Genomic DNA, 27,875 nt, shown 5'->3' with positions numbered 1-27,875 from the left:
AGATGGGCTGGACACGGTTGAGGGCCCTGTCAACGGCCCTGGGTGGAAAACCTCGGTTAAGGAAGAAGGAGGACATGTCAGAGGAACTGTTTTTGAATGTAGCATCATCGGAACAGATGCGACGGAGGCAAAGGAACTGAGAGAATGGGATGGAGTCCTTACAGGAAGCAGGGTGTGAGGAGCTGTAGTCGAGATAGCTGTGGGAGTCGGTGGGTTTGTAATGGATATTGGTGGACAGTCTATCACCAGAGATTGAGACAGAGAGGTCAAGGAAGGGAAGGGAAGTGTCAGAGATGGACCACGTGAAAATGATGGAGGGGTGGAGATTGGAAGCAAAATTAATAAATTTTTCCAAGTCCCGACGAGAGCATGAAGCGGCACCGAAGTAATCATCGATGTACCGGAGAAAGAGTTGTGGAAGGGGGCCGGAGTAGGACTGCAACAAGGAATGTTCCACATACTCCATAAAGAGACAGGCATAGCTGGGGCCCATGCGGGTACCCATAGCCACACCTTTTATTTGGAGGAAGTGAGAGGAGTTGAAGGAGAAATTGTTCAGCGTGAGAACAAGTTCAGCCAGACGGAGGAGAGTAGTGGTGAATGGGGATTGTTCAGGCCTCTGTTCGAGGAAGAAGCTAAGGGCCCTCAGACCATCCTGGTGGGGGATGGAGGTGTAGAGGGATTGGACGTCCATGGTGAAGAGGAAGCGGTTGGGGCCAGGGAACTGGAAATTGTTGATGTGACGTAAGATGTCAGAGGAATCACGGATGTAGGTGGGAAGGGACTGGACAAGGGGAGAGAGAAGGGAGTCAAGATAACAAGAAATGAGTTCTGTGGGGCAGGAGCAAGCTGAGACGATCGGTCTACCGGGACAGTTCTGTTTGTGGATTTTGGGTAGGAGATAGAAGCGGGCCGTCCGAGGTTGGGCGACTATCAGGTTGGAAGCTGTGGGAGGGAGATCCCCAGAGGAGATGAGGTCAGTAACAGTCCTGGAAACAATGGCTTGATGTTCAGTGGTTGGGTCATGGTCCAGGGAGAGGTAGGAGGAAGTGTCTGCGAGTTGATGCTCAGCCTCCGCGAGGTAGAGGTCAGTGCGCCAGACAACAACAGCACCACCCTTGTCAGCGGGTTTGATGACAATGTCAGGGTTGGACCTGAGAGAATGGAGTGCAGTAAGTTCAGAGAGGGACAGGTTAGAATGGGTGAGAGGAGCAGAGAAACTGAGACGACTAATGTCGCGCCGACAGTTCTCAATGAAAAGATCGAGAGAAGGTAAGAATCCAGAGGGAGGGGTCCAGGTGGAGGGAGAATATTGGAGATGGGTAAAAGGATCCGTTGAACTGGGAGAGGACTCCTGCCCAAAGAAGTGAGCCCGGAGACGAAGACGGAGGAAGAAGAGTTCAGTATCATGCCGAGCCCGAAATTCATTGAGGTGAGGGCGTAAGGGTATGAAACTAAGTCCTTTGCTGAGCACTGAACGTTCAGCATCGGAGAGGGGAAGGTCAGGGGGTATAGTGAATACACGGCTGGGGTTGGGATTGGAAGAAAGGGTGGGGACGGAGGGACAGGCAGGGGTGGAGGGTCCTAGATGGGTGTTGGTGTCGATGAGTTGTTGCAGCCTGCGTTCCTTAGCACTTGAGAGAAAGAGAAAAAGTTTCTTGTTGAGGCGTCGGATGAGCCGAAGGATAAAATGAAACTGGGGGCACGCGCAGCTTTGAAAAAGGGTACGGCGGTGCTGCTGGAGGGAGAGGTCTAGTAAGCTGCGCGTGCCCCCAGTTTCATTTTATCCTTCGGCTCATCCGACGCCTCAACAAGAAACTTTTTCTCTTTCTCTCAAGTGCTAAGGAATGCAAGCTGCAACAACTCATCGACACCAACACCCATCTAGGACCCTCCACCCCTGCCTGTCCCTCCGTCCCCACCCTTTCTTCCAATCCCAACCCCAGCCGTGTATTCACTATACCCCCTGACCTTCCCCTCTCCGATGCTGAACGTTCAGTGCTCAGCAAAGGACTTAGTTTCATACCCTTACGCCCTCACCTCAATGAATTTCGGGCTCGGCATGATACTGAACTCTTCTTCCGCCGTCTTCGTCTCCAGGCTCACTTCTTTGGGCAGGAGTCCTCTCCCAGTTCAACGGATCCTTTTACCCATCTCCAATATTCTCCCTCCACCTGGACCCCTCCCTCTGGATTCTTACCTTCTCTCGATCTTTTCATTGAGAACTGTTGGCGCGACATTAGTCGTCTCAATTTCTCTGCTCCTCTCACCCATTCTAACCTGTCTCTCTCTGAACTTACTGCACTCCATTCTCTCAGGTCCAACCCTGACATTGTCATCAAACCCGCTGACAAGGTTGGTGCTGTTGTTGTCTGGCGCACTGACCTCTAGCTCGCGGAGGCTGAGCGTCAACTCGCAGACACTTCCTCCTACCTCTCCCTGGACCATGACCCAACCACTGAACATCAAGCCATTGTTTCCAGGACTGTCACTGACCTCATCTCCTCTGGGGATCTCCCTCCCACAGCTTCCAACCTGATAGTCGCCCAACCTCGGACGGCCCGCTTCTATCTCCTACCCAAAATCCACAAACAGAACTGTCCCGGTAGACCGATCGTCTCAGCTTGCTCCTGCCCCACAGAACTCATTTCTCGTTATCTTGACTCCCTTCTCTCTCCCCTTGTCCAGTCCCTTCCCACCTACATCCGTGATTCCTCTGTCGCCTTACGTCACATCAACAATTTCCAGTTCCCTGGTCCCAACCGCTTCTTCTTCACCATGGACGTCCAATCCCTCTACACCTCCATCCCCCACCAGGATGGTCTGAGGGCCCTTAGCTTCTTCCTCGAACAGAGGCCTGAACAATCCCCATCCACCACTACTCTCCTCCGTCTGGCTGAACTTGTTCTCACGCTGAACAATTTCTCCTTCAACTCCTCTCACTTCCTCCAAATAAAAGGTGTGGCTATGGGTACCCGCATGGGCCCCAGCTATGCCTGTCTCTTTATGGGGTATGTGGAACATTCCTTGTTGCAGTCCTACTCCGGCCCCCTTCCACAACTCTTTCTCCGGTACATCGATGATTACTTCGGTGCCGCATCATGCTCTCGTTGGGACTCGGAAAAATTTATTAATTTTGCTTCCAATCTCCACCCCTCCATCATTTTCACGTGGTCCATCTCTGACACTTCCCTTCCCTTCCTTGACCTCTCTGTCTCAATCTCTGGTGATAGACTGTCCACCAATATCCATTACAAACCCACCGACTCCCACAGCTATCTCGACTACAGCTCCTCACACCCCGCTTCCTGTAAGGACTCCATCCCATTCTCTCAGTTCCTTCGCCTCCGTCGCATCTGTTCCGATGATGCTACATTCAAAAACAGTTCCTCTGACATGTCCTCCTTCTTCCTTAACCGAGGTTTTCCACCCACGGCCGTTGACAGGGCCCTCAACCGTGTCCGGCTCATCTCTCGCGCATCCACCCTCACACCTTCTCCTCCCTCCCAGAAACATGATAGGGTCCCCCTTGCCCTCACTTATCATCCCACCAGCCTCCGCATTCAGAGGATCATCCTCCGCCATTTCCGCCAACTCCAGCATGATGCCAACACCAAACACATTTTCCCTTCACCCCCCTTATCGGCATTCCATAGGGATCGCTGCCTCCGGGACACCCTGGTCCACTCCTCCATCACCCCCTACTCCTCAACCCCCTCCTATGGCACCACCCCATGCCCACGCAAAAGATGCAACACCTGCCCCTTCACTTCCTCTCTCCTCACCGTCCAAGGACCCAAACACTCCTTTCAAGTGAAGCAGCATTTCACTTGCATTTCCCCCAACTTAGTCTATTGCATTCGTTGCTCCCAATGTGGTCTCCTCTACATTGGAGAGACCAAACGTAAACTGGGCGACCGCTTTGCAGAACACCTGCGGTCTGTCCGCAAGAATGACCCAAACCTCCCTGTCGCTTGCCATTTTAACACTCCACCCTGCTCTCTTGCCCACATGTCTGTCCTTGGCTTGCTGCATTGTTCCAGTGAAGCCCAACGTAAACTGGAGGAACAACACCTCATCTTCCGACTAGGGACTTTACAGCCTTCCGGACTGAATATTGAATTCAACAACTTTAGGTCGTGAGCTCCCTCCCCCATCCCCACCCCCTTTCTGTTTCCCCCTTCCTTTTTTTTCCAATAAATTATAAAGATTTTTCTTTTCCCACCTATTTCCATTATATAAAAAAAAACCCCACTAGAACTATACCTTGAGTGCCCTACCATCATTCTTAATTAGCACATTCGTTTAGATAATATCACTAACTTTAACTTTAACACCTATGTGTTCTATTGTACTATTGTCGTTGACATCTTTTGATGATCTGCTTCTATCACTGTTTGTTTGTCCCTAGAACTACACCCCCCCCCTCCACCTCTCTGTCTCTCTATCCCTCCGCCCCCCACACACACACCTTAAACCAGCTTATATTTCAACTCTTTCTTGGACTCGAACTCAAGTTCTGTCGAAGGGTCATGAGGACTCGAAACGTCAACTCTTTTCTTCTCCGCCGATGCTGCCAGACCTGCTGAGTTTTTCCAGGTAATTCTGTTTTTGTTTTGTTCTTTATTTCACCATCCATCCCAGGCCACCATAGATAGCTGCGTGCTATGGCCTTCATTTGGGAAATTCCTGGATGGGCACTGATTAGTTCAATTAACAGTGGCTCTCTTCCCTTTGGAGGAACTATCACTCGTGCTCCCCACAATAAGGTGCCATCCTGGGTGGTTATTTCATGCCTTCTGTTGAAGTACGGTTTCCTTTCATCAGATATGGGCTCTTGTGACCAACCATGAATCATTTGTTCTCGTACTTGAGATAGGACTGGATCCCGACTTGTCCAGTCTCTGATCTGTTGAGCGCATGCTGGTGAGGAATCTAAGAAGTTTAACAGTAAAACAAGTTCTTGTGAAACTGGGACATCCTCATCATTTTCTTGTAAAGGCAAACAACTAAGCACATTGACGTCTGCAATTTGATTTTCAGGCCTATGCACAAAATTATACTTGTATGCTGCCAGGATTAAAGTTGTATTCTTGCCGGGGCTATGGGTGGTATAGCCTTGTCCTCGCTGAGTAATCCTAGCAATGGTTTGTGGTCTGAAAGGATAGTAAAATGGCCACCATGTACGTACTGGTGAAATTTCTTAAGACCAAAGATGATTGACAGGCTTTCTTTTTCTATATGTGAAGATCCCTTTTCAGCTGTGGTGAGCATGCTTGATACATATCCTATAGGCTGTTCTGTGCCATCGCCCATCCGATGGGAGAGCACTGTTCCCATTCTGTAAGGAGATGCATCACATGTCATCACCAATTCTTTCCTCTAGTCATAATGCACTAATAGGTTGGACAAGTGCAATAATTGTTTCACCTTTATGAAAGCTTCTTTCTGGGGCACCTCTCAAGACCAACATTGGTTCTTTTTGAGTGGATAATGAAGGGGGTGGTGGTCCAGCACTGTAGACAAATTGAGTAAGAACTGCCCACAATAATTAATCATTCCCAGGAATGATTTAAGCTCTGAGGCATTCTTTGGCACAGGTGCCTCTCTTCTGGCTCTCACATTCTCCTCAACTGGGTGGAGGCCCTATGAATCTACCTGGTGACTCAAATAGGTTATCTCCCTCACTTGGAACATGCACTTATCTTTTTTTTAAACGCACTTCAGCCTGCAAGAAATGTTTTAAGACATCTTCTAAGTTCGCCAAATGCTCTTTTTCAGTGAATCCTATCACCAAAACATCAACTAAATAGATTACAACATGGGGTAGTCCCTGCAGTAAACTTTTCATTTGTTCTCTGGAAGATGGTGTAAGCTGAGGAGTCACCGAAAGGCAATTGAGTATATGGGTACAACCCTTTATGGTTATTAATTGAGAAATTCCTGGGAGGCATTCTCTAACTCTAGTTGTTGATTAGCATGACTCATATCGAACTTCGTGTAGCTTCTTCCACCTACCAGTTGGCATACAGGTATTTGATTTTTGGTATGGGGTGTCTGTCTAGCTTGGCTATTTTATTATTTTTGTTATTCCCTCATGGGATATGGGTTTCGCTGGCTGGGCCAGCATTTATTGCCCATCCCTAGTTGCCCTTAAGAAGGTGGCGGTGAGCTGCCTTCTTCAACCGCTGTAGCCCATAGGTGTAGGTACACCCACAGGGAGGGTGTTAGGAAGGGAGTTCCAGGATTTTGACCCAGTGACAGTGAAGGAATGACGATATATTTCCAAGTCAGGATTGTCGGTGACTTGGAGGGGAACTTCCAGGTGGTGGTGTTCCCATCTATCTGCTGCCCTTGTCCTTCTAGATGATAATGGTCGTGGGTTTGGAAGATGCTGTCTAAGGAGCCTTGGTGAATTCCTGCAGTGCATCTTGAAGATGGTACACAATGCTGCTACTGTGTGTTAGTGGTGGAGGGAGTGAATGTTTGTGGATGTGGTGCCAATCAAGCAGGCTGCTTTGTCCTGGATGGTGTCAAGCTTCTTGAGAGTTGTAGGAGTTGCACTCATCCAGGCAAGTGGGGTGTATTCCATCACACTCCTGACTTGTGCCTTGTAGATGGTGGACAGGCTTTGGGGAGTCAGGAGGTGAGTTACTTGTTGCAGGATTCCCACCCTCTACCTGCTCTTGCAACCACAGTATGTATATGGCTAGTCCAGTTCAGTTTCTGGTCAGTGGTAACCCCCAGGATAGTGGGGGATTCAATTATGGTAATGCCATTGAATGTCAAGGGGCTATGGTTAGATTCTCTCTTGTTGGAGATGGTCATTGTCTGGCACTTGTGTGGCGTGAATGTTACTTGCCACTTGTCAGCCCAAGCCTGGATATTGTCCGGGTCTTGGTGCATTTGAACATGGACTGCTTCATCAATTAACCATCAATTTGTAGTCTCCACAAGTTCTGATGCTTTGGTCAGGTTTTAGGATGGTGGGGGTGGGAGGGGACAATGGGCGCTGCCTATTCTGAGAACTGCATCGGTTGTATAACATCCAGTTTCTCTAATCTGTCCAGTTCAGCATCCACCTTTTCTCGCAGTGCTTAAGGTACTGGTCACACCTTCATGAATTGGGGGTTGCCTCTGGATTCACATGAATTTTTGCTTGGAGCCCCTGGGTCTTCCCAAGCTCGCCCTTGAAGACTGTGGCATACTTTTGTAGTAGCTCTGGTAACCCACTTGTTCTCAACTGGAAAACTTCAGCCCATTCTAACTTAATCTCCTTTAGCCAATTTCGCCCCAGGAGGCTTGGCCCCTCACTTGCTACCACCATCAAGGGTAGCTTTACTGATTGGCTTTCATAATGGACAGTTACTCTGTTTATGCCTTTGACTTGAATGTCTTCACCCATGAATGTTTTTAGTTCGGCATCAGTTTCTACTAAATTTAATTGATGTTCCCCATTATTCAGATATCTGAAGGTATGTTCCCCAGTTACTGGAGTGGGAGCTCCTGCGTCCGCTTCCATTTTAACAGGTCTGCCATTTACTTTCGCTGTTACATGGTTCTGTCTTTCCAACCTTCAATTTAAATAATGAATAAGTACTTGAATTTGTTGTTTCAGGCTCTTCTACATTGTGGATCTTGTGAGTGTGTGAGTTTAGAGTGATAAGATGGTTGACTTACCCTGGCGACACGGATGAGATTTTTCTGCACTGGTTGGCCAACCTCTTGTGTGCAGCGTTGTCACTTACTGCCTCTACCACCGTCTCCCAAGCTGGAATGGTGAGACTGACAGGCCTCTTGCAGCCAGAGCTGGGGTAGAGGACATTGCAGCGGGCCTCCAACGCATCCAAAAGACATCCCAGGGATGTGTCACTGCCTCTACCACTCTTGGTACAACAGCAGCTTCGGTGGCCTCACTTCTGTGAGCTTCAGTACACTTGGTGAGCAGCAAGTCTGGAAAAATATGGAAACATCAGCAGATATGGAAAAAAATACTGAAGTCATTATCCTCATTTTCAGCAACCTCAGCTCCATCAATATGCCCAGCTGTCACCTCTGACTAAGTCCAAAAGTACAGAACCTTGTTATGCTGCTCAGTCTCGAGTCTTGCCTCTTCCCCCCTGTTTGATCTGTCACCAAGACTACTTTTTAAATCCATATAACATTGCCTACCTTTCCACTGCAGTCCTCCTGCTGTAAACCTTGTTTGACCTATATTACCTGTAGGTTTGATGTCTCCAGTGTTCTCCTCACTGGATCCAGTATTTCATTGAAAATGCCACAACCCATGTTTTCACCCTACCACTTTCTATTGTCTCTCAAGTTCCCTTCCCCAGGAATTGACATGAAGATCCTTATCCTCACCTTCATATCACTCCAGAGATTCATTCTGCCCTAACTCAGTCATTTCCTTCAGCTGCACATTATGAGATCTGTGGCTCGACTGTAGCACTCTAGCCTCAGAATCACAAAGTTCTGCATTTGAGTCCTAATCCAGAGTTTAAGCACAAAAATAAAAGCTGCCATTCTAACACAATACTGAGGGAATGCTTCACTGTCAGAGATACCATCTTTTGGATGTGACATTAAACCAAGGTCATACCTGCCAACTTGAGGGGGTAGAAAATATCGCATGGTGCTATTTTGAAGAGCAGCAGGGTTATACCCAGTGTCATGGCCAATATTTATCCCTCAATCAACATTACAAAACATGAGCACTGCTGAAAAAAGAGACATGTTGAAGCTTTTCATCTTACACTCACCAGGACACTTCACAGGAACACCAATATAAGGAAAAAACTGCAACTTATATTGCATGTGAAGAGAGTGCTGGTTGGTTGGCAAGTGGACTCTGATTGGTAGAGGCGTTGCCAGGAGAATGCACCAGTGATGGAGACTGACAGTTAACTGCCAAGTATTGTTTGAAATTTAAACCAGGCAGCATGACCCTGATGGTCAAGGCATTGCCCTGAGGAATGAATCAGGGAGTGGTTCTCAAATGACTATTACAAAACATATTATTTGGTCATTATCATATTGCTGTTTGTTGGTGCTTGCTGTGTGCAAATTGGCTGCTACATTTCCTACATTACAACAGTGACTTTAAAAATCTCCTTAAGCCTTCTCTCTTTAGCCAAGTTTCCCTCTCCACTCTCCCTTCCCCCCACTTTCCCCCTCCTTCTCTTGGCTTCCTATTTGTCCACTGCCCTGTCAAATGATTTGCAGTGTCGCTCCGCACATGATAAGTTAACAAAATAGCTGTCACTATACATGTAGTTGGCCACTTGCCACCTGAGTGAAGCCAAAATGTTATGTAACTACCCCATCCAGGTGGTCTCACCATATGCTAAACATTCAACATACATTAGTGTGGCTGCAATACGTTGAATACATTTCAAATCACTATGGCATGGGAAATGCTCTCTGGCATGACAATTTTAGCAGGTTTGTCCTCTTACTCTTTTTTAAAGGCTCTTGGGATTAGTAGTTAGGATTGCCATCTGTTATCTGTCATTTTCTTTTTCTGGCTGAGCTGCCTGAGAATTTTGTAAACAAGGCACCATAATTTTGATTTTTAAAAATAGAGGGCCATTTATTTCTCCACATATTCCTCTGTCTCATGACATGGAGGACTTGAACACAAAACTCAAGACTGGCACTGCAGCGCAGTACTGTGGGAGTGCTGCACCGTCGGAGGTGCCATTTTTAGATGAGACTTTAAACCAAGACCCCTGTCTCTCCTCACAGGGGGAACATTAAAGATTTCACAGCACAATTTTGAAGAAGAGCAGAGAAACAATGTCTAGTGACCTAGCCAATATTCATCCCCCAACAAACACCACATTCACACTAACACAAAAGAACATATGAATTAGGAGCAGGAGTAGGCCACTTGGCCCCTCTAGTCTGCTCTGCCATTCAATAAGATCATGGCTGATCTGAATGTAACCTCAACCCCACATTCTTGCCTACCCCTGATAACCTTTCACCCCCTTAATAATCAAGGGTCTATCTAGCTCTGACTTAAAAACATTCAAAGACTCTGCTTCCACTGCCTTTTAAGAATTCCAAAGACTCACAACCTACTGAGAGAAAAATTTTTCCTCATCTCTGTCTTAAATGAGTGACCCCTTATTTTTAAACAGTGACCCTAGTTCTAAATTCTCCCACATGCACCCTGTCAAGACTCCCCAGCACCATAAAGGTTTCAATTAAGTTGCCTCTTACTCTTCTAAATTCTAGTGGACACAAGCCTAACCTGTCCAGCCTATCCTCATAGGACAACCCGCCCATTCCTGGTATTAGTTTAGTAAACCTTCTCTGAATTGCTTCTAATGCATTTACATCTTTCTTTAAATAACAAGGCCAGTACTGTGCACAATACTCCAGATGTGGTCTCGCCAATGCCCTGGACAATTGAAACATAACCTCCCTACTTTTGTAATCAATTCCCCTCACAATAAACTTTAACATTCTATTAGTTTTCCTAATTACCTGCTGTATCTGCATACACTTGTTTGATTCATGCACTAGGACACCCAGATCCCTCTGAATCTCAGAGCTCTGAAATCTCTCACCATTTAGATAATAAGCTTATTTTTTATCTTTCCTGCCAAAATGAACAATCTCACATTTGCCCACATTATACTCCATTTGCCAGATCTTTGCCCACTCAGTTAACCTATCTATGTCACTTTGTAGTCTCCTTACATCCTCATCACAATTTACTTTCCTACCTACCTTTGTGTCATCAGCAAATTTAGCCAACATTCCTTCGGTCCCTTTATCCAAGTCATTTATATAAATTGTGAAAAGTTGATGCCCCAGCACTGATCCCTGTGGCACACCACTTGTCACATCCTGCCAACCAGAAAAATACCCATTTATGCCAACACTCTTCTTCCTGTTAGCTAGCCAATCTTCTATCCATGCCAATATGTTACCCCCTACACCATGAGATTTTATTTTCTGCAATAACCTTTAATGTGACACTTTATCAAATGGCTTCTGGAAATCTAAGTACAGTACATCCACCGGTTCCCCTTTATCCACAGCACATGTGAGTCCTTTAAAGAACTCCAATTAATTGGTTAAACATGATTTCCCTTTTATAAAACTATGTTGACTCTGCCTGATTGCCTTGAATTTTTCCAAGTGCCTTGCTATAACATCTTTATTAATAGCTTCTAACATTTTCCCTATGACAGATGTTAGACTAACTGGCCTAGTTTCCTGTTTTCTGTCTCCCTCTCTTTTTGAATAAAGGAGTTATATTTGCTATTTTCCAATCTAATGGAGCCTTCCCTGAATCTAGGGAATTTTGGAAAATTAAAACCAATGCATCAACTATCTCACTAGCCACTACTTTTAAGACCTTAGAGTGAAACTCTATCTGGAACTGAGGATTTGTCAGCCCACAGCCCCAACAATTTGCTCAATAGCACTTCCCCTATGATTGTAATTTCTCAAGTTTGTCCCTCCCTTCCATTTCCTGATTTACAGCTGTTTCTGGGGTGTTACTTTTGTCCTCTATAGTGAAGACCGAAGCAAAATGCCTGTTTAATTCTTACACCATCTCCCTACTTTCCATTATCAGTTCTCCAGATGCACTTTCTATAGGACCAATGCTCACTTTGTTAACTCTTTTCTTATTTAAATATCTATAGAAACTCTTACTATGTATCTTTATATTACTGTTCTGAATGATGCAGTTGGTAAAGCAGAGTTATTTAAAAATCCCAGAGGGAAACTTTAAACAACTGTCATAACCTATAATTTTAAGTGTTATGTTTGAGATGTGACTCTAAATTCAGAAATCAGACCACCAGTTCTCGAGGTCCTACATTAAACTAAATGAAACATTTTATTAATTTACAGTGATTAAAATATATATACACATGGCTACAAATTACTACTATCATAACTTTTAGCAAATTCCCAAACTAATCTCTATTAAGGCAACAGCAACCCATAGACTTAACCAAACACCAGGCAAAGCATTTTCATCTTATGAATTCAAAACCTATGGAGCCAGTTGGAGGCTTACAGCTGCCTTTTGATCTCACATTGTCTCTACTCTGCACATCCAAAACAGTTGTCTCATTATACCTACCACTGCCCATTGAATGTTAATTCTCATTGTATCAACAACCTCTGAGCTAAACCTCTCTAACAATAAAACCCCCTTCATAGTACCCATTTTATTAGTAATATAAACATTCTGCTTGATATCAGCTACATACGTGTCAAGTTTTCACCCCATTTCTTGAATGCTCTGTTCAAAAATTGCTATTGCACACTATCTCTCTTACATATCAAAACTAGTACACATCAAAGCACCCAGTCTAGCTGGCTTTAATCCAATTAAGACACACCCACAGATGAAACCTCTATTTTAAAAGAAAACTATTTTCCGATAGTATTATATACATTAATAGCTTCATGACAATTACTAGCTAGCTTTCTCTCATACTTTAATAATTGCTGTTTACAAGCATTTGCTGTGCTCAAATTGGTTGGTGTGTTTCCTACATTGCAACAGTGACATATTTTATTCTTTCATGGGCATCGCTGGCAAAACCAGGACTTGTTGTCCATTCTTAATTGCCCTTGAACTGAGTGGCCTGCTAGTCCATTTGAGCAGGCAGTTAATTGCTCCAAATTGCTGTGGAGTCACATCTAGGCCAGACCAGATAAAGATGGTACATTTCATTCCCTAAAGGACATAAGTGAACCCAGATGTTTTTACAACAATTGATGATAGCTGTCATGGTCACCATTACTGATACCAGCTTTATATTCCAGACTCATTAATTGAATTTAAATTCCACCAGTTGTAGTGCTGGGATTTGAACCCATGTCCCCACAGCATTAGACTGGACATCTGGATTACTAGTCCAATGACATTACCACTTGTTTTTATTAATTCATAGGATGTGGGCATTGCTGGCAAGGCCAGCATTTACTGCCCATCACTAATTGCCCCTGAGAAGGTGCTGGTGAGTTGCCTTCTTGAACCGCTGCAGTCCATGTGGTGTAGGTACACCCACAATGCTGTTCAGGAGGGAGGTCCAGCATCTTGATCCAACAAAACAGGCAATATATTTCCAAGTCAGGATGGTGGGTGGCTTGGAAGGGATCTTCTAGATGGTGGTGTTCCTATGTCTCTCATGCCCTTGTCCTTCTAGATGGTAGCGGCGATGGGTTTGGAAGGTACTGTCTAAGGAGCCTTGGTGAATTCCTGCAGTGCATCTTGTAGATGGTACACACTGCTGCCACTATGTGTCGGTGGTGGAGGGAGTGAATGTTGCAGATAGGGTGCCAATCAAGCGGCTGCTTTGAACTGGATGGTGTCAAGCTGCTTGAGTGTTGTGGGAGCTGCACTTCCTGACTTGTGTCTTGTAGATGGTGGACAGGCTTTGGGGAGTCAGGGGATGAGTTACTCCCCTCAGGATTCCTAGCCTCCGTCACCATCGCCCGTAACTTGATGTAGAAAAGTAGTTCAGGGGTTGCAAAGAGCTATAGGGCTACAACTCTTTTTAAATTAAAGTTTCTAACTAATTTCCAGCAGCGGCAAAGCATATAGTTCAAAATAGGTTAGAAAGAAAACCCTGTAAAACCCTTAACAGACGGTGAGTCACAACATCATAACACTGACGCCAAAGGAAAACTTTTGAGCTGTGATTGACAAAGATGTTGAATATCCAAGCAGCCAGGAGGCGGAGCACTGTGATGACGTATGGAAGGAAGGGGAAAGGGGCGGGGTTTAGGGAGGGTGGGAGGCGGGGCCATTGGGGACTGACGTCACTGGAGGCTTCATCAGCTTTCCCGGACGTCTTTTCAAAGCAACTCAGTGACTTGCAGCAGTGACAAGGAGTCGGGGGGCAGTGCAACCTCTGACTAGAGGAGCGATGGGGGAAAACAACAGCTCTTAACAAATGCACATCAAGTGGACAGGTAAGTGTGTTTTAAAGAAATACTTTTTTGTTTACTATTGTTACAGCGACTTGCTCTCTGAATGAATGAAAGAAAGTGACAGGCAAAGTTTGGAGGTGAGTTGGTTGTAGAGGGTATGATTTAATTGCAATGTGTGTGATGGGAGTGAATTGAGCAGATGGAGGGTGATGATCGTGGGGAACAGTGCCCCCCGCTCCATGACATCCAGCCTTCGGTGATCCGCAGTTAAGAGTTATACCGGTGAGCCAGGTGGAAAGTGGTGTCCGGGGCTCTCCTCTTGTCGCATTGATTCTCACCCCTCAGTCCTTCGGTCTGAGAGTTGGAAAGGTATTTTAGCCATCATCCTGTTTTGGAAACGTCGAGCGAGTTTGTGTCTTTTTAAACATTCATTGTTACTATGTTCAGTTCTGACTCAGGACGGGGCAAAGGGATTAATCAGTTCCTGTTCTAAAATACCTTCGAGCTGCAGTTTTAAACAGAATTTAATCAGTTGGAATTGGAAATTGGAATTATTAATTGGAAAGAATTCGATTCTTTCTCTGCTCTGCTCTGGTATGTAATCAGCGAAGGGTAACTCCGTTAACCAATTCAGCAAGATTAACCTGAAGATAAAAGCAAAAAATGATGCTGTCAGACCTGCTGAATTTTTCCAGGTATATTTATTTTTGTTTAAGATTAACCAAGATTTTTTTTTCCCAAAGCAAATGTATTTTCTTTATGGATTTAATCGCTTTGACCGAACGGAGACTTTGTTCTGACTGTTTAATCTGCTTTAATCAGAAAATGCTGGGAATACTCATCTGACAGACTCTGTGGAGAGTGAAACGCGGCTAATTTCAGGTCTGGGACCTTTCATTAGGACAGTTCTCATGAAAGATTATCCCGGCCTCCACCTGCTGAGTATTCCCGGCAATTTCTATTTTTACTTCAGATTTCTGGTGCTTTACTTTTTTTTTTGCATTGAGTGAAGGAAAGACCAAATTTGCTCGTACATGACCCTGAGCACATCCGCCGACTGGAAAGCATATCGCGATATACTGTGAGAGGTCAAAAAATAAAGCTAGCTGCTTTCACAAGTTAACCAAGCAGCTCCCCCGGAAAAGAACAGTTTATTTGCCGTGCCATATGGCAACGAAGATCAGATGCAGCCACTTTGTGGTCGGTTAAAGACGCAGAATAATGTGATGATCAGTACCTAGAGGCAGCGAGGGTGACAGGAAGTTTGGCAGTAGTTGGCTGAAGTGACTCCCAGTAAAGCAGACTCGGGCCGATGTCCGAGCGCTGTTGCTGCTTGGGGTTTCGCAGATGTGAACCGAGGTTCTTCCCTCACAGTCCGGGACAGAGACGCTTTGAATCCAGCCTCGGTGGATCTCGGAACATGGATCAGAAAGTTAAGAGAAGAGCACTGTTAAGATTTTTTTTTAAATATCTGTGTTAGTTAGAACGGAACACATCCGTCACTGACCACTGAGTGACTCATGCGAGACATAAATAGACACTTAAGATCGCAAGCCTCCCTTGCTGCCTGTGTTGGTGAATTTGAGAATCAGCCTCAGCAGGCAGCACTTTCCCACTCCAGGGCTTGCTGTCTGACACCACTCTCCCAGGTGTGCTGTACTCCCTGCGGACCTGGAGTGCACTTCTGTAGGCTAGCTGAGGCCGGTGATTAACAAAGAACACTCTCTTTAAGCTGCTCGTTGCACATGTCCTCACATCTCATCGAACTTAATGTTGTAGAATAAACACTCACTGGATCACAGTTTAGACTATAAACGGCCGGACATGAACAAAACATGATTAAATGAAAAGAAATAATTTGTCACACCAGATGCACACTAGTTATTAGCGGTGACTAACCTTCCCAGCCTTTCCTTCAGTGTAAATTGGATCAGGCACAAAATCCCTGAGTAAATAACTCCTACATGGCGGTTTGTTGCTCAGGGAGTCCCTGAATTATCCATCCCCCTCTCTAACAGAGGGACTATCCACTTTGAACAAGAGCAGCTGAAAAATACTTTTAAGAAATGTGCTTCTGAAACTCAAGATATAAAAGCCACAAGGTTTGAATTGAATGGCTCGGCACTTCCCCAGGACACCTGAACACGCACAATGTTTTATATTCTGGGCTAATGTATTGGTTTTCCATAGTGAACCTAATTTTCAATTGTGTATACAATGACAGAAAGAAGGGAAGCTGCAGTGATTGGTCTGGCCAGGAATACCCTCCTTCCATTTTCTGGACCCCTTCTTAACATGCCCAGTAAAAAACTCTGTACATTTGCCGAGCTTCATCAGAAAAGGTGCAGTGAAATATGAAGAGTTAGAGTGGAATCCACCTTATAGGAAGGATGTGATTGCACTAGAGAGAGTGCAGAGGAGATTTACCAAGATGTTGCCTGGGCTGGAGAGTTTTAGTTATGACGAGAGATTGGATAGACTAGGGTTATTTTCCCTGGAGGGGGACATGATTGAGGTGTATAAAATTATGAGGGGCATAGATAGGGTAGACAGGAAGGAACTTTTCCCCTTCGTGGAGGGATCAATAACCAGGGGGCGTAGATTTAAGGTAAGGGGAAGGAGGTTTAGAGGGGATGTGATGAAGAATTTTTTTCACCCAGAGGGTGGTAGGAATCTGGAACTCACTGCCTGAAAGAGTGGTAGAGGCAGAACCCTCATAAGAAGTATTTGGATGTGCACTTGCGATGCCATGGCATACAAGGCTATGGGCCTGGTGCTGCAAAACGGGATTAGAATAGTTAGGTACTTGTTTGACCGGCGCAGACTCGATGGGCCAAAGGGCCTTTTTCCGTGCTGTAGACCTCTATGACTATGGACATTGGGCAATTGTAGAATTTGAAAGATGGTAACAGGAGTAGGCCATCCAGCCCATCAAGCCTGTTCCACCATTCAGTCAGATTGTGGCTGATCTGTATCTGAACCCCATCAATGTGCCACAGCTCCATATCTTTTAATAACATTCCCTAGCAAAAACCTATCAATTCCAGATTTAGAAATATTAATTGAGCAAGCATCTACTGCCTCTTGTTGCAGTGAGTTCCACACTTCTAAGGCTCTTTGTGTGAAGTGTTTGCTAACTACTCTCCTGAATGTCACCATTAGCACATTCCATAGCTAATATCACCACCATTAACATACCTTTGTCCTTTTGTCTATGACATCTTTGGCAATCTTTCCTTTGCCTCCACCTATCACTGGTCCCCTATCGAGCTCTACCTGTCCCACCCCCCTCAACCAGCTTATATTTCACCTCATTTCTATATGCCCTCAGCTCTGATGAAGATTCATATGGACTTGAAACGTTAACTGTGTTCCTCTCTGCAGATGCTGTCAGGCTTGCTGAGTTTTTCCAGTTATTTTTATTTTTACTCTCCTGAATGGTCTGGTTCTGATTTAAACGTTACGTCATCTTGTTCTAGACTCTAGCCAGCAGAAAAGGTTTTTCTCTATCTACCCGATTAATTCCTTTCAAAATCCTAAAACTCATACCAAATCACCCCTTGACTTTATGGGCCGGATTTGGTGCTCACTGCTGACCTCAAAAAAAAAAAGCTGCCCACAAAGATCTAGTGATTCCTCTGGCATGGATTTCCCCGTTCCTAGCATCAGATTAAATCTGGGTACCATGTCAAGGGGATCTTCAGTGATGCCATCAAGCAGGGCAATCCACCAACTAAATTGAATTATCTACACGGACAGCAAGCCAGGAAGTTCAAAGCACTGATCATTCTTCATTTTTAACTTTTTATATTTCAGAATAAATGATTATGATTGAATTAAGATAGAAGTTAAAATGTTATAGGTAAAGATATTTCTATTATATTAAAAAAGTGAAATTTTTATCATGGGAATTTTAATTTCCACAAATATAGAATTGGCTTTTCAGGGTCAGTGTTTAACTATAATTTTGAAGGTAATATACCATTAAAAATAATTTAACCTCATTCAACAGAGGTTTTTACAAGACAAACCAAGGAAGTTTTCGTCAATTTCACTGATAGCTTTGAGATTGCCATTCCAGGGTGCGCAGTGGGGTAGGGGGATTGCTACGAGTGGTGGTGGTGCCTCAATAGTGCATCCTGTGGAGAAGCATAGAAGTCGGTTAGGACTATATTCACTGGAGTTCAGAAGAATATGGGGGGATCTCATAGAAACCTATAAAATTCTAACAGGGCTAGACAGGGGGGATGCAGGAAGGATGTTCCCAATGGCGGGGGAGCCCAGACCAGGAGTCATAGTCTGAGGATATGGCATGGACCATTTAGGACTGAGAAGAGGAGAAATTTCCAGTTTCTGAGATGAGGAGAGAATGTGAGCGTATGGAATTCGCTACCACAGAAAGTATTTGAAGCCGAAACATTGTATGTTTTCAAGAAGGAGTTAGATATAGCTCTTGGAGTGAAAGGGATCAAAAGATATGGGGAGAAAGTGGGAGTAGGCTATTGAGTTGGATGATCAGCCATGATCATAATGAATGGTGGAGCAGGCTTGAAGGGCTGAATGACCTACTCCTGCTCCTGGTTTCTATGTAATCACTGACAACAGCTTCTGCATTCTTCTGCACTTGTGCAGACTCCTGAATTTACTGTCAGTTTGAATGGAGTAATGATGGTGAATGCTGACCGGTTTGCCAACGTTACCACAGTAAAATCTGTGCCTCTATGTTCAAGGGAGGACAGGCCTAATTTGTGTAAAATTTCCTCATAATCTAACTTTTGGAGTGGGGAATACAGACAGTACCTAAGATATTTGGGGCTGCACATTGCTTTCATCCCTTGTTACAATTTGGGTCACTTTCAATTTTATTTAATCATGCAAACAGTATATTGTAAACACTGGAAATAAATCCAGAGAATTCTGGATAAAGCTTTCTGGTAGCATCTGTGGAGAAAGTGAGAGAGAGTTAATGTTTCAGGTTGATGGACTTGGACGATGAAAGGCCATTGACCTGAAAAGTTAACTCAGTTTCTCTCTGCACAGATGCTGTCTGACCTGCTGAGTGCTTCCAGCATTTACACTTTATTCATATTCTCTGCAAAAGTTAGCTTCCATAGACAAGCCTATGCTTCCAAAGAACTGAAGCATGCTCTTAGCAGGGATGAGATGAGGGATGCATCCAAAATAGTATATGACGCCACCATATTCTCCTCTCTGAATCAGAAGAAAACACCACACTGGCAGCTTCTAACTCACACTACATTATTAATTTGAGAAGTATATATACATAAAAACAAGAATAAACCATTAGAGATGAAAATAGTAATACAATGCTAACTGGTGTTCTTAATACCACTTCCTGATAGCACAATAATGAGTTTTATAAAAGTACAGTCCATTGTTGCATTGCTTCTGTGACCTATATATGTAATAATTTGTGATAACTGAAATTAAGAAGCAGCAAAAGTGTGACATTTATTTTCAGGTTCAGTCCATTTCAGGGTGAGGATCTGTGAATCAAAATTAGAACCAAGACACATAATAATAGTTTACTGTATTAATGAGCAATGAAACAAGTGCTTACCATGTAAAAGTCAATCTCATATATAAGTCAACCCCATGACCTTTGGCCTAAAAACCCACAATTTTTCATATACCTCGTTTAAAAGTCAACTTCAGTTTGTCAGGGATCAAAGTCCAAAAATTTCAGAACCAAAATATTATCCTGGAGATATTAATGATTTGATTTCATCGTACATGTATAAATACTAATGGAATATATGTGGTTCATAATGTCATAAAATGAAAAGATATTATATAATTAATATGTTACAAAATAAATAATTGATAAAAAATTCATATGAATTTTTTAGTGTTGATTGTTTTTACTTTATTCTGTCGTGATGGTCTCCTGTGGATTTCACTTGTGCCTAAATCAAACACATGTCAACCCATCAAAAGCATTACCTGTGAAAAGGCCCCCAAAAAATTGATCTCAAGAATTCAATTTTTATAAGTATATATGGTGTCATACCTAGGAAATGCTGATAGTGACGCACTGAGTATCTGCTTATTATACAAACATGGTTTCTCATTATCTTATCTACTGGCAAATCAAACAATTTGGTCTTGCAGATATTCCTTGTTGTCCACTGATGACCCAGAGAGAGAGGAGCTTTTAAATTGGCAAAAAACATTTGCCTTATTCCTATGCCTAAGTGATAAAGGAATTGACACAATAAGTTTGTATAGAAATAGAGTCTACAGTACTGAACCAGGCCTTTTGGTCCAACCAGTCCATGTCAACATTTACCTACTTGAGCAAATAGTCCTGATCATATTTAATTACCCTGCTTCCATATCCATTCAATTCCTTTTCCTCCAGCCATCTTGTGTGTTGACATAGTTTCTGTCTCATGCACTATGGTAGTGAATTCCACAGCCTTACAACTCTCCATATAAACATATTTCTCTTGCACTCTGGTCAAAATATTTTATATTTATGGCCCCGTATTCTTGATCCCACAACAACTAGGAAAGTCTTCTCTCAATGTTTTCATATTTTTACACAATTCCATTATATTGCCCTGTAATCCAGGTTGATCAGATTTAAAAAAGTAACAGTTTTCAAATATGTTTTTACATTATGTATTTTCTTATACTAGGCAGTATCTTGGTGAACCTTCAGCCCTCCACCCTCTGTCCATTGTCTGGATATCCCATTGTTGGAGGGGTTAAATCATATTCAAAATAAATTTTGCAAATCAGGCTAATTATACAGGCTTTACATTAAAAAATGAGCATTTTTAATGTCTAGATTATCCTTTAGAATACACAGTACTGGAGTGTTGTAGTGTTATTCATTGTACAAGGTGTCCTGAGACACACGATGGTGAACCAAAAGTCGGATTGCTGTTATACTGCAGTTGATAGTGGTTAGACAAAACTAATACTTTGTACTGATCAGTATGGAACCAATATACAGACAATACAATTTGGGAACCAACTTTCATCCTATACATACTACTACGGTAAGATTTTATCAGGGGAAAGTATTATTTGTGTTTTTCTCTTAAATTAGTTTATTTCTTTTTTACTTAAAGAATCATAGAACAATAGAATGTTACAGCTTAGAAACAGGGCATTGACTAATCAAGTTTGTCTTGATGTTTTACTCCACCTGATCCATTTGGTCAATATTGCTTTTTTCAAGCAGCTATCTTATCCCTTTTAAAAGAGTTAATGGACTCTGCTTCAACAACAAGAAGTTAATATTGTAACAACCCTCGACCTGTCCTTGATAACAGACTTCTGTAGCTTCTTCAAAACCATTGTTAAACTAATGGGTTTGTAGATGCCTGCTTTCTCTCTCCCTGACTTCTTTAAGTATGACATTTGCAATTTTCTAATCCAATTCCTGAATTTGGGAGCTTCGGGTCTTCAATTTCTTCACCAATTACTTCTAATGACCCCGGTGTTAACCACCAGGTCTTAGAGATTTGCTTATTTTAACGTATATTATTTTCCCCGTAACCATTTTTTAAACTTACTGTTGAATGTTCTACATCCCTCCCCTTGATTTATTTTTTAGGTTCAATTGTTTTCTTTCTCTACTGTGAAAGTAGACACTGAGCACCAATTTAACAATATACCACTTTCTTATAGTCAGTCAGTCTCTCCTGCAGCTGTCATTAATTGGTCCAAAGTGCCCTTTATCACTTTTTTCTTAATATATGTATGGAAACTTTTTTCGTTTTGACACCCTTGCAAGTTTATATTGGACAGAATATTCTGCCCGGCTCCAGCATGTCAGCGTAAAATGACGCGCGACGATGCCGAGTGAGTGTCCTGACTTCACTGCACACCATTGCGATATTTCGCTTGGCGGGCCACTGATGAAATTTGACATGGGCCCGCCATTAATTAACGGGCTAGTTAAGGCCCTTAAATCGTCAATCAACGGAGATTTTTCAGGCGCCCGTGCGATCTTCAGGTTGGCGCACAGGCACAACGGGAAGGTGGGTAAGAGACTTTTTAATGAAACTCATCCATGGGGGGCGGGATAAGAGGGCTCAGTGGGGTCGTCATTCTGGCCTGTGAGTCTCTATTGTAGAAAGTTTTTAAAACTTGCCTGTGTGATCTGTCGCAGTTCAGAACGAATTCCAGCAGCTTTGTGTATTTTGAACTTTCAGCTCAGCGCTCTGCAGTCAGTAATCTTTATCGGGCCTGCAGCTTTCTGGAGGCCTCCCTTTAGCCAGGATATGGGTTCTGACATCTCCACTGGAGGCAGCTCCTCTGAGGAGAAAGGGAGGACTAGAATAAGGAGGAGGCCAGGACTGAACAATCAGCCTCCAGGGGAGCCACCTTTGGGAGTACAGGCGCATGCACAAGGGGCGCAGGGCCAAGAGGTTGTCCAAGGTGGAAGAGGCCGCAGAAGATGCCATTATGCTGCTGCCAGGGTATGCAGGCAGTGAAGCAACTACCTCAATATGACTGAGTTGCAGTGCCGAAGGAGGCTCCAACTCTAAAGAGAGACAGTCAAGTACACCTGTCAGATGATTGGCCCTGAGATCTTTCCTAACTGTGTGGGCAGACACCCCATGCCAATGGCTCTGAAGATCACAGTTGCCCTCAACTTCTACGCCTCTGGTTCATTCCAGGGCTAGGTGGGTGATCTTTGTGGTGTCTCCCAATCAGCTATCCATACTTGTGTCAAGCAGGTTACAGACCCTCTGCTCAGGCGTGCATTGACCTTCATCCATTTCTGCTGGACCAGGCAAGTCAGGCACAGCGAGCCAGAGGCTTCGTGGCCATTGCTGACTTCCCCCATGTCCAGGGTGCTATAGACTGCATACATGTGGCCATCAAGGCGCCAGCAGGTGAGCCCGGTGCCTTCATCAACAGGAAGGGCTTCCACTACATGAACGTGCAGATAGTGTGTGACATAGGATGCAGATTCTGCAAGTCTGTGCAAAGTACCCAGGCAGCTCCCACGATGCCTACATCCTCAGACACTCCCAGGTGCCAGGGCTCTTCTGTTTGATTGGTTTGATGGATGGCTATTGGGTGACAAGGGCTATCCCCTCAGACGGTGGCTCATGATGCCTCGCTACCATCCAAGAACAGAAGCTGAGCAGTGGTACAATAGGAGCCACGCCTCCATAAGGGCTGTGGTGGAAAGAGCCATTGGTCTTCTCAAGAAGCGCTTCTGATGCCTGGACCGCTCAGGGGGCGCACTCCTGTACCCACCAGATCGTGTGTCGGTGGTAGTGGTTGCATGCTGCAGTCTGCACAATCTGACACTGGAAAGGGGGGACATAGCAGATGATGAAGACATTGACGCAGTGGATGTGGCTGCACATGATGAGTCCAGCACTGATTCTGAAGATGAGGAAGCACAGGGGAATGCTGAGGAGCTAAACGCTGGTCTGAAGCTACACCCGGGAGACTTTAATCCAATAAATCTTCAGCTAGCTCCACACAAATGGATCAGGAGGACCAGCCTTGCCTGGTGCTTCCACACTTGGCACTTAAGTGCTAAATCTGCCAGGTCATCAGCTGCAACTAAGGGCTTTGGACATAAACTTCAATGTCAATTCAAACACTCATGACATGTATGTAAAACATAAAAATGCAGAACAAAGGAGCCACCCTCAGCCATGGTAGCACATCTGGCTTTAATTATCACCATCAGAAGTTCTTACAAATTCAAAACAAAACGTTAATCAAGCAGAAACAAATAATAAGGACCTAATCTAGGACAACACAAAAGCACCGGTGAGAAACCCATGGTGTGCCTAAGGTGCCTTATGCTTACATTTCCGGGTACTACGTCTTGGTGCCGCCCCATCACTTGGAGTGGCATCTGAGACAGCCCGCTGACTCTGTCCTGTTGGCCTTTGTGACCTTGGCAGTCGTCCTCTGGCCCATGGAGCCTGTGCTGGCCCCGCCTGGGAGGGAGCTGCCAGTTCCACAGCTGGCATCACCCCAGTCGTCGCAGCCTCACCCTATGAAGTGGTCACTGGGAGAGGGGCGGAGCAGCTATTGACCTCATCCAGAGCGCCGTGAGAGGAGCCCGCAGATACGACAGGCAGCTGCTGCACCGACATGAGGTTGCCCCGGAACTCCCTGCTCACCGTGGATGGATGGGCAATGAGCTGGGAAACTTGAAGCCCACACCATCTCCCAATTTGGCAATGACCAGCTGTGGCCACTGACACTGTGAGGGTCTGAGCATAACCCCAGGAGAACCTGCTTGTTCTCTTGGAGGCCCCTCTCCACGAGAGTCGCCACTCTCTCCAAGGAGGAAGCATCACGCTCTGCCATGAGGCTCCTTGCATCAGTGATGCTCCGCGTGGACTCCTCCAACACGGATACCAAGCAAAGCATAGTCTCATGTAATACTCTCAGATGCTCCCGCGCACCCGGCCGCATTTCCTGCAGCTGCTGTGTCGTGGATGACTCCAGAGGCACAACATCAGGCACCGACTGAGCGTGTGCCTGGTCCCCTGCCGTCCTCCGACTGCTGGTGCCATTGGCACTCTCTGTCTCTGCCAGCTCCTCTAGCAATTATGAAGTGCCCTCTCCAGTGTGCTCCGGGACACTAGCCGATGTTGCAATGCTGACCGAGGTGCTAGTATCTGCGCTGGTGCCTGCAGAAATGGTGTGATGCAGGTGACACTTGTGGGCCCTCAGGTGTGAGAGGGGGCATCTGCAATTCCTCCTGTCAGCCATGCTTTGATGATGCTGAAATGAACAACAAGGACAGTGGATCAGTTAGCATCCACACAGTGACACACTTCATCCCTTTCCCCCTGGCTCATTATGCACTCAACCTTCCAGAACCTTTGCAAATAAATATTGGTGGGGCGGCAAATAGTGAGGATGAAACCCTTACATTACAGGCGGATATAGATGGGCTGGTCAGATGGCCTAAGGAATGCCAAATGGAATGTTATGTGGATAAGTGTGTGGTGATGCACTTGGGCAGAACAAACAGGCACGGGAATACGTGATGAATGGTAGGACCGTGGAAAGTAAAGAGGATCAGAGGGACCTTGCTGGGCATGTCAGCAGGCCTGTTAAGGTAGCAGGACAGGTATATAAGGTGTTTAAGAAGGTAAATGCCATACTTGCCTTTATTAGCCGAGGAATAGAATATAGGAACAGGGAGGTAATGTTCCAAGTGCAGAAAACGCTGCCTAGGCCACAGCTTTAGTTCTGCTTGCAGTTGTGAAATATGCTTCACGGGAGGGATGTGATTGGAGTGGAGAGAGTGCAGAGGTTGCTGACCAGGATGCTGGCTGGGCTGGAGAGTTTGACTTATGAGGAGATATAGCATAGACTGGGGTTATTTGCCCTGGAGCAGAGGAGATTGAGGGGTGACATTATTGAGGTTTATAACATTATGAGAGGCAATAGATAGGGTCGACAGAAAGGAACCTTTCCCCTTGGTGGAGGGATGAGTAACCAGATGGCATAGATTTAAGGTAAGGGGCATGAGGTTGACAGATGATGTGATGAGCAACTTTTGCACACAGTGTTGGGAATGTGGAATGCACTGCCTGAAAGGATGGTGGGCGCAGAAACCCTCCAAACATCTAATAAGTTTTTGGATGTGCAGTTGCAATGCCATGGCATACAAGCCATGGGCATAGTGCTGGGAAATGGGATAAGGCGACTTTGGAAGGTGTTTGAAGTGTGGACCTTCAATCGGCTGAAGGACCTTTTTCTATGATCCACACCTCTGACTCTATCACTCTGTGACCGAGCAATGTTGCAACAATAACAAATCTGGATGTTGGGAGGACATAGCGGATCTGACTGTTGCCCTTAAATACCAGGCCGTTCCCCCTCAGCCTCAGCGACACCAGTGGACCTGGATGCATGGCGCCTCTCAAGCTCCAGGGCCTCCTGTTCAAAGCGGCTTAACATCAGCAGCTGGGCGTGGCCGCCTCCAGTCATCGAGTGCTTGACGCATTGTGAGCATTCTTCTCCTGAAAAACACAGAAGACCATTCATTGTGGCAATTTGCACATGGACTCTACATGCTGCACCCCAACCACAGTGGCCCACATCAGGTCTCCAGTGCCTCCTCTCTCCGCTACTGCTGATCAGTCACACAAAGATAGTACACCTGCTCCCAACCTCTCCCCCCACCCCCCATGGCCATCTTAGACACATCCTGCATCCATCACTTGGACACACACGGTCTTTGCTCCCATTGCAAGGAGGTGCAACTACGTGCAGCGTCAATGGCAGCAGATGGCTCTTGGCCATGAGAGCTCACCACCTCTGCCACGTTTGGTCATGTCGGGGGGTCCTTCCGCTCCCATCCTGGGGGATCAACACCTCCTTGAGGAGGGCAGTAAGGCAGTCATCAGAAAAACGAGGGGTGCATTAGTCCCCCCGCTGGCCTACCCTGCAGCCTGCCCTGGCCTTCTGCCCTTCCCTCCAGCATGCCCTGGTCAGCCAAACCCCTGTGGTGTGACCTGGAAGTGGCCATTGTGAGCAGCTTACAGGAGGCTGCCAGGCCTTCCTTTTAAACAGATTGCCGGGTCGCCATTGGACCTGGTGGTTTATGCACGCCCGCTGCAGCCTGCACACTCCCTCTATTTACGGGAGTCAGAAATGTGCTGGGCAGACCTTAATTGGCCAGCCTGCCCAAAATGGCAGCGCGGACCCGATTGCGGGTGGCGATCAGGCCCATGCCCACCTGCGGCCACTCCTGCTCCACCCGCCCAACAGGCAGAAAATTCTGCCCATTCATATTCTCTTTTGGCACCTCTTATTACTTCCTTTGTATCTTGTTTAGCTCCTCCAGCCTGTTCTACATCTCTTTGTATCTTTGTAAGCCTTTTCTTTTAGCTTGATGCCATCTCTTACCTCATTTATTGACCATGGTTTGCCGAAGTACAAAGGTGGAGACTTTGCATTTTGGGCTATGTGCTGGTATTGTATTGCACCAAACACTCCTTTGAATACTTCCCATTGTTTGGAGGTTTATCCATTAACAGTTCAGCCCAGTTTGCTCTAGTCAATTTATTAAACTGAAAACCTTGCTTTATGATTCTCCTTTCTGCCTCTCAAATGTAATGGGCCTTCATTTGCCGCAGGACTGAATTGTGAAGGAAGCTGGTCAACTGGGAGTGAACTGCAAGGTTCTGTGTATCTCCTTAACCAATTCGATTGAAGGGTTGTGAAATTAATGGGGATAGGTTTGAGATAGAAAGTATAAATTTGAATGGCTGAATTCAATGCCAAATCAGTTACAGAGATTGGATTAAGGGAGAGAAAAGAGACAGGACAGATAAGTAAAACACTTTTCTTCAATTTTAAATTTCACATTTTTAAAATAGACAACAATTAAAACCTTTACATGGCACCAAAACAGAGACCTTGTGTCACTTCTGGCCAGCTCTAAACTTTTGTGGCGATTTGAATTGTTTCTGTCATGGTAGCAGCCTTCCGTCTCAAAAGATGATGATTTGCACCTTGGTGGTCAACTCTTGTGTTAAGCAACATCTGTTGTGGCTCAGGGGGCCTACTCTGGCAAGGCAGTCTCTGCCACATTTGCTGCAGAGGAAGACAGTGGGCTGAGAAGGTGCACAATTCGCTGGTCTCTGTTTTCTCTGGGTCCTCTTCTTGGCCAGCTGAGCTTTTCAGTCCTGCTCACCTCTTCCAATGCCCTTCCAAACAGTCAGCCTCCAGAAGTCATGGCCATCGATGACTATCTCCCAATTGTCAGTGTCAATATCTGCCACCTTCATATCTTGCTTGCAGGTGTCCTTCTAGGGGAGGTATGGACGCCCAATAGGTTGTTACTCAGTGGCCAGTTTACCATATAGAAGGTATCTGCCAGGCATATACAGTAACTTCATGCTGCTTAATGCATTTCAGTGGTGCGCCAGGCAATGAGATGCACTGTTCTGTCATTAGCTTTGTGACAGGTGCATCTGCCTCAT

At 45.2% G+C, this 27,875-nt stretch overlaps 1 protein-coding gene across 2 annotated transcripts in view; it reads left to right on the top strand.

The window, feature by feature from the left end:
• Positions 1-13,848: 13,848 nt before the first annotated feature.
• The window catches only part of relt (RELT TNF receptor), a 92,470-nt gene continuing 78,443 nt past the window's right edge, over positions 13,849-27,875 (top strand). The window contains exon 1 of one of the 2 annotated variants that reach the window (XM_041199366.1): positions 13,849-13,956. The gene's annotated coding sequence lies outside the window, so the exon portion shown is untranslated. The remainder of the gene's footprint in view (positions 13,957-27,875) is intronic. The other variant, XM_041199367.1, reaches the window with a different exon arrangement.

The sequence above is a fragment of the Carcharodon carcharias genome, chromosome 11 (genome assembly GCF_017639515.1).
Source record: "Carcharodon carcharias isolate sCarCar2 chromosome 11, sCarCar2.pri, whole genome shotgun sequence".
NCBI classification, from domain to species: Eukaryota; Metazoa; Chordata; class Chondrichthyes; order Lamniformes; family Lamnidae; genus Carcharodon; species Carcharodon carcharias.
Note: the sequence above shows the minus strand (reverse complement) of the source record. Positions and strands in the feature narration are given on the sequence as shown.